The sequence below is a fragment of the Plectropomus leopardus genome, chromosome 10 (assembly GCF_026936395.1).
Source record: "Plectropomus leopardus strain MGB_pleo_1.0 chromosome 10, ASM2693639v1, whole genome shotgun sequence".
In the NCBI taxonomy this organism is placed as follows: Eukaryota; Metazoa; Chordata; class Actinopteri; order Perciformes; family Serranidae; genus Plectropomus; species Plectropomus leopardus.
This window is the reverse complement of record NC_142185.1, coordinates 37038450-37046670: the sequence shown is the minus strand read 5'-3', so window position 1 is coordinate 37046670 and position 8221 is coordinate 37038450. Positions and strand designations below refer to the sequence as shown.

The following is an 8221-nucleotide window of genomic DNA, read 5'->3' as shown; positions in this document are numbered from 1 at the left end:
ACATGTCCTAAAATCTTAGAAACATCCTGAAAACATCATAAAGTCGCAGAAACATCCAAAAAACCTACAAACCTTCTGAAATCTTACAAACATGCTAGAATCCTCGGAACGTCCAAAAGTCCTAGAAACATCCAAAATCCTGGAAATATCCTGAAATCATAAAATACCCTTAAACTCCTGAAATGTGGTCACATGATGAACAGTTACGGTGCAGCAGATTTTCATATGTTGTGTTTTTAGGAATGAGGGAAAAAAACGTCTGAGCAGATTGATCTGTTCGTCTCCTGCAGAGTCTTTTCAGGTCTGCTCGGTCGGGTCACAGAGCGAGGACAGACTGACGGCATGCATTTATTACATTTATTATCACTAATAACACTAATGAGCTGATAATGTTTGAAATAATGAGCGCTGATGTGTGTGAGCTGCTTCTCATTCACGTCTCTGTAACTAACATATTAAAGCCATGTGTGTGTTTGTGATGGAGAGGAAACTGTCAAACCATCCAAAAAAACCCATACAGTCCACAGACTGAGGACTAATTCATACCAGACACACACACACACACACACACACACACACACACACACACACACACACACACACACACACACACAACCACACTCACACACAGACACAAACACTCACACACACTCACACACACACGTGTTGTGTGACAATAGAAATGGATGTGTTTGTGTGACACAATGAATCTTACACAGATAAACATCATGTCAGACACCCGACGTTTAACCTGCATTTAACCCTCCAGAGAATGTGTGTGTGTGTGTGTGTGTGTGTGTGTGTGTGTGGGTGTATGCGCGAGTGAGTGTGTGTGCGTGTGTGTGTGTGTGTGTGTGGGTGGGTGGGTGTGTGCGCGAGTGAGTGAGTGTGAGTGTGAGTGTGTGTGTGTGTGTGTGTGTGTGTGTGTGTGTGTGTGTGTGTGTGTGTGTGGGTGGTGTTAAATGGAAGTCGTGTCGTCCTTCTTCAGCCGGACTAATGGGAAGAGCAAGAGCTGCTGCTTATCTACAAAAACCTACACACACACATACACACACACACACACACACACACACACACACACACACACACACACACACACAGTGTCCTCACGTCATTGGTTGGTCAGCTGTACTGGGACCATCACATGGTGTCTGACTGAACCAGTTTATCTGCTGCTGGTTTTCCTGGTTGCTGCTGATGGTTTCTGTCTCCGTCTGTGTCCTCATTAATGTTTCCATCTTATGTGGAGACATCCGTCCACAGTGAGACATCCGTCCACAGAGAGACACCTGTACAACATGGCAGCGGCTCATTCGTCTCCATCTGAACTGATGATAACATGAACTGATGATAACATGAGCTGATGATAACATGAGCTGATGATAACATGAGCTGATGATAACATGAGCTGATGATAACATGAACTGATGATAACATGAACTGATGATAACATGAGCTGATGATAACATGAGCTGATGATAACATGAGCTGATGATAACATGAGCTGATGATAACATGAACTGATGATAACATGAGCTGATGATAACATGAGCTGATGATAACATGAGCTGATGATAACATGAGCTGATGATAACATGAACTGATGATAACATGAGCTGATGATAACATGAGCTGATGATAACATGAGCTGATGATAACATGAGCTGATGATAACATGAACTGATGATAACATGAACGGTTACTTTGAGCTCGGGAAGTGTGTCAGAAAGTAAATCCTCTTTCCTCATCCTTCCTTCCTCTGCAGCTTCAGCACAAACCAGATTTACTTGATGTGTCGCCAGAAAAAGACCCCACATTTCACTCACACACACACACACACACACACACACACACACACACACACACACACACACACGGCCATTGTGTGAATTAGAAAGCACTTCAGTCACAGCAGCTCTTCCCTGCAGCTCCTCGTCTCTCTTCATCACACTGATGGAATAGAGAGAGACTGTTTGATGTGCTGCCACTCCTCTGTGTGTGTGTGTGTGTGTGTGTGTGTGTGTTCATGCTTCATGCTTTTATTCATGTGTCTTTTATAGCGGTGATATGATTAGCACGATCACAAATCAACAGAAAATGAATCCGTTATTTTGATAATCGATCAGTTTCTCAGTTGTTTTTCAAAAATGTTTAAAAATCTCATTTATAGCATTTACACCATTGTTTATGATTTAATTTAATTTAATTTAAAATACAGGACAATTCATTTTTATGAATATTTACATTACACAAATTTCCAGGGCAGGTCGATGTTAAATACATAAAAACAAATGTGAACGTAACCATCACAACACATTCATTTGGAGAATAATATGAATAATTGAATCATTTATATTACTGAACATTGAATTAATGTGTTTTGATTAACCCTTTTAAACCTGGATCGATGTCACTTTGCTGCTGAAATGCCTTCACACGTATTTGAATCTTTGAATCTGAGCAAAATGGTTTTCTTTCTTTTGAAAAAAATTGGTAAAAAAGCAACGAGCAAATTGCATGAAATAAACTGAACACCATGATTATTTTTTAGAAACAAATGCCAAAAAACGATATTTATAATTATCATATTATATGTTTAAAAATATTTTACAGATTTATTAATATTTATAAGCACATTTTCAGGGTTATTTCCTTGTTTGTTTGTTGTTGCTATTATTTATTTATTTATTGTTATTCTTTTTGCAATTTAGTTTGTAAATTTTTGTGTCTTTTCTTTTAAAGTTTCTTATTGCCTTTTTTAGCGATTTTGAAAAAAATCATCTTATTTGCTCTGGTTTTAAAGGGTTATTTTTGGTCACTTGATTAGATCAGTCTTTTGTTTAATCATTATTCTTCTTAATCTATTAACAATAAATATAATCCATTAACCGTCTACTGTCGTCTTGTCTCAGTGTTTCTCGTGTGAGGATTTCACTCTGCAGTAAACCTCCATCTGTCATCTTTAAACTGAGACATTTTTCCAAAAAATCATCCAGCCTGTCGCACATGCTGCCTTCATTCACACTACAACTGTCTGCATCAGGACACAGAAAACCAGCCAAATGCATGTGTGTGTGTGTGTGTGTGTGTGTTCACAGTGAGTAGCTGTGAAGCTCACAGAGTCGTTTATGTGACACCGAATGAAAAACAGCTGCAGAGAGAGAAACTGGGGTCAGAGCCAGCTGATCAATACACACACACACACACACACACACACACACACACACACACACACACACACACACACACACACACACACACACACATCCTTGAGTCCTCTCCCCTCCATTGAATCTATATCTTCACCATCAGGACATGCCTCACCTTAAAGGGACAGTTCACCCTAAATAATCCCTGTTTCCACCAGAATCAGCCCGTATGAAGGTTTTTTTTTAAACCAGTATAGACTGGTTTCTCATTGCCAGTAGAGCAGAGCTGTGTACACGGACAGGCTGGAAAACAGGTTAGTAAACAGCAAAAAGCAGCAAAAATCTTTTTTTTATCTGTTACTGATTTAGCCGCTCTCTCAAAATCTGTGCTGACTAAATTTTAATCGACTTTCGAGCACTGTGTGGGCGGAGACTGGAGGTATTTTGCGGCGCCCCGTCACTGACGACTGCAGCAGATAAATCCCGTGACTACTACAGAGTCATGTGACCCGGAAGTGACTGCAGATTGTGACCTTTCAGTACAAAAGCCAGATGTTAGCAGGCGTCAGCAGTTTTTTGTGCAGTGGAAAAAGGGTCACACAGAGCGACACAGCTGCTATTTTCTCGGTCAGCGCGCAAGCCGTGTGAGTCACTCACGCACTCGAGTTAATCTGTTCATGGCGGCGTTTACGGCGCCGTTTGTAACACTGAGCCAGAGTGTGTTTTCGGGACACATCCTGCCAGTGACAGCAGCGTGTGCACCATCAAACCTGGGAGTTTTTTTATTGACACATCACAGTGTTTACGGCGCCGTCTGTGTCATTAAGATGTTTTTTAGCAAAACCTCACAGCGTTTATGGCGCTGTTTGTGCCAAGTAACCTGGGCGACTTTAGTGACACATCTCGCCATCCAGCAGCATCTATGCCACAAAACCTGGGTGCTTTTTAGCAACACATCCCATAATTTACAGCACCGTTTGTGGCTGATTTTAGCAACACTTCCTGCCATTAACAGCGGCGTGTGTGTTTTTATCGACACATCGCAGCCTTTTCCATCTGCATTAGTGCGACCAAACCTGGATCTTACAACAACACGTCTGACCTGCGATTGTTGAAGCTTCATGTTCCATCGTATCTGCGACATAATAACATACAAACGTTACATGTCTGTGGTTTCGGAGATAAGCCGGCATTTATTCAGGGGATGACGCTGTTATCAGTACAGACATGCACACGCTGATGAGTGTTTCCAAGCTGTTGTCATTCCTCCTGCTTTTGTTTTCAGCAATGGAGGACAAAAGTTCTCCATCTTCCAGCACCTTTTTGTTGTTGAAAAAGGAGATGACTGTTTTTAGTGTGAAACTTTCGTCGCTCTGCGCTGAGCTCAGCAGCGGAGCATCAACACCGAGCAGAAACTCAGACAGAAACTGTGGAAGAGTTCTGCTCTGAAGAGTTTTGATGGTTTTCAGACAGAACCTTAACGGTGTGCAGAGCTCGTCTCTGGTCCTCAGAGCGCGATGAAGACATCAGGTTTAAGTCCCCACACTGTGACCAAACGCAGGGACACACAAACACAGAGAAAAACGTGGAGCGGTCTCTGGTGGATAATTCCTCCGGCGGTGGAACACAGCCTAATGCTCCACCGTATCTCAAAATACCACCGCAATTAGTGCCAGTCGTCCCCATTGAGCAGTGCGGCGTGGGGTCAATTAACGTGTGTGAGGTGGCCGCGCGGCGTCGGTGCCGACACACGAGGAGGGAGGATGGATAATCGCATTACGGCTGCTAACAGGCTGCTTTCTGCTTCTGGCTGTAATGAGCTGCAGGAAACATAAAGCCGATTCAGCGTCTGTCTGTTTTATTTCTTCTCATCGCCGTGTTTTCCCATCAGCCCACAGGCCCAAGGGACATGTGGGCAGTCACACAGATGCTGTAATTCCTCCCCAGCGAGCAATTTTGGGTTCTGAAAACATTCTAAGAACGTTACAATGCAACCATTGCAATGTTTCATTAAGTTAGTTTCCAGAATGTTCTTCTGAAAGTTCAGGTAACATCCTCTACAAACAACAAAAGTGCTCATTTTTTTGTAAACATAGGCAAAAATGGGAAACATCAATGATTCCCGAGTTGGCGAGTCGTAACGTTTGCGTGACGTTTCAGAGCAGAAATGTCAGAAATCATGAAACAGAGTCGACAACTGACGGTAAAAAAAGATATATTTGGTTATTTTGTTCCTCGTATTGATCAGCGACTTTCAGCAGAGTCACATCTGAGTTTGTGTCTGTTAGCTGCAGCAAACTGAACTCTGCAGCAGCCAGAAAACTAACACCGACAACACGCTGACTTTACAGCACGAGGCGCCGACGCCACGTCACAAACGCACGAACACGGAGGGAACATCAGTGTCTGATCAACGGGAAGAAACGTTTTATTAATTCACGTATTAAATATGAATTTTTGATCACATGTCATGTAATATGGTGTTAATGTTAACTGCTGTCCATGAAGAGTGAGCTGGATTATATATAAAAATATAAAATATATCAAAAAATAATATATTAAAACATAAATAGTGTAAACAGCCATCAGCTTCTTGTTCTCTCCTCAAAGCTCATCAACACAAACAAGTTAAAGAACGACCTCCAAACTCAGAAACTACGACCTTCAGACGTCACATGACCACACGCAGCATCTCTGAGCAGAAATCTGTGAATCTGAGTCTCTTTCAAAAGTCTGAAAACAGAAATCAGAACAAACAGGCCGCTGAGGAAACCTGAGGCCGAGCGCAGTGAGTCTGTTACAGACGTGTTTAACAGCTGACTGCGATCACATTACAGGAAGTGTTTGTCTGGGGGATGCTTCTCCTCTCGTCGCCACGGTGACTCGTTACTAAGAGCTGCATCATGTTTGTGAGTCTCTGCACAGCAGCTCTGACTCTGATTACAACATTTATGAAAACAGCAGCCGTGTTTTAGGATGTGGTAATAATATATAGAAACATATGTTTCTGTCTGCAGCTGCTGAGAGATTTAAAGTTTTATTTGTCACATAAACAAACTGTGTGTGAAATCAACAGAGAGGCTCTGCCAAAAAGATCCACAGAGCGTGAAATACCAAAACTGAAACAAGAGTCAACATAAACATGAAGAAATATGTGTGTAGTAATGTACACGTATTAAAGGAAAACTGCACAATAAAGGTTTATAGATATATAGGTGTAATATATACTTTGTATGTAGTATATCGAAAATAATTCTTTTTTCATCTAAAAACATTGTAGCATCAAAACAAAAACTGGCATTTCAAGGGTTAAAATTCTGAAGATTTATGAATATTTTATGATAAAGACTGATGCTGCTGAAATAAAGAAAATTCAATGAAAGTAGAAAATCACATAAATGTGGAATATTTTTGTGTCGAAAAGAACATTTTGTGCGCAGATACGAGTGTGTGATATTAAAGGGTTAAAACAAAGCATTTTGGATTTCTTTTGGTGCAAAAACTACAAAAAACTGTCTGAACACACATGATGTTTATGAGAAAACACAAAACACACACACACACACACCATCATCATCATCATCATCATCATCATCATCATCATCAAAACAAACACACACACACACACCATCATCATCATCATCATCATCATCATCATCATCATCAAAACACACACACACACACACACACCATCATCATCATCATCATCATCATCATCATCAAAACAAACACACACACACACACCATCATCATCATCATCATCATCATCATCATCATCAAAACACACACACACACACACACCATCATCATCATCATCATCCTCACCATCACACCACCCACACCCACACCATCATCATCATCATCATCATCATCAAAACACACACACACACACACACACACACACACACACACACACACACCATCATCATCATCATCAAAACACACACACACACACACACACACACACACACACACACACACACACACACACACACACACACACACACACACCATCCTCCTCATCAGGAGGCTGCAGACTGTCATGACTCTCATGGCACACTTCCTCCTCCTCCTCCTCCTCTTCCTCCAGTGTTGTGTGACTTTGTGTTTTTGGGTCAGAGTGAACATCAGCAGGAGGATCTGACCTGAGATCAGTCTCATCTGAGTCACTTTCACTGAGAAACTGTTGAACAAAAGGAGGAGGCTGCACGCGGAGTCTTTGTTACAGAATCAGCCGGTCTGTTTCACCAATACCGACAAACCGACAGAGCCAACACCGGAGCCAACACCGGAGCCTCCACCGGAGCCAACACCGGAGCCAACACCGGAGCCTCCACCGGAGCCAACACCGGAGCCAACACGGGAGCCTCGCGCGCACCGCGAACACCGTCCATCCTGGTACAATGTCACACTTTGATCTCAAGTGGCTCGTGCCGGAGCAGCTCTGTGTGATGGACCGAGCAGCAGCAGCGCGTGCCATCAAAAAACACACACACACACACACACACACACACACACACACACACACACACACACACACACACACACTGGAGAAAGAGAGGGAGAGTTCTTCTTACCGGTTCAGGCTCCGTTAGAAGCTCCGGTGTCCGCGGTGAATAAATTCCGGTGCAGGTGGAGCTGGAGACGGTCCTCCCTCCGTGTGCCTCCTCTCACGCGCTCCGGTGCATCTGAGCGCGCAGACACCGAGCTGCTGCCTCCGGTAGGACGGAACCAAGCCGGGGGCGCGTCTCCGCGAGAGCGAGGGAGAGAGAGCGAGAGAGCGCCGTGCACGACGGTCCGGGTCTGTGTGAGCGGGAACTGATCCACCGGAGCCTGAGAGAGCCGGGACACACAGGGTTAACAGCCGGTTAATGATTAATGATCAGATTGATTAGTGATTTGTTTTAATCACAGCAGACACATTAAACAGGTTTTATTAATATTCTCAGTCTGATTATTGATCCGTCATTAAAGATCAATATATTAACTAATATCTCATTTACATTTTATCATAACTGATTATAGTCACGAGATCAGCAGCGCGCGCCGGGGGGGGCGCCGCAGCCCCCCCT

At 43.0% G+C, this 8221-nt stretch overlaps 1 protein-coding gene across 3 annotated transcripts in view; it reads right to left on the bottom strand.

The window, feature by feature from the left end:
• enox1 (ecto-NOX disulfide-thiol exchanger 1) overlaps nucleotides 1–7974 on the bottom strand; it is a 97109-nt gene extending 89135 nt beyond the window's left edge. For 2 of the 3 annotated variants that reach the window (XM_042494216.2, XM_088083822.1), the window contains exon 1: nucleotides 7727–7967. The gene's annotated coding sequence lies outside the window, so the exon portion shown is untranslated. Of the gene's footprint in view, nucleotides 1–7726 lie in introns of all 3 variants that reach the window. The other variant, XM_088083823.1, reaches the window with a different exon arrangement.
• Nucleotides 7975–8221: the final 247 nt, after the last annotated feature.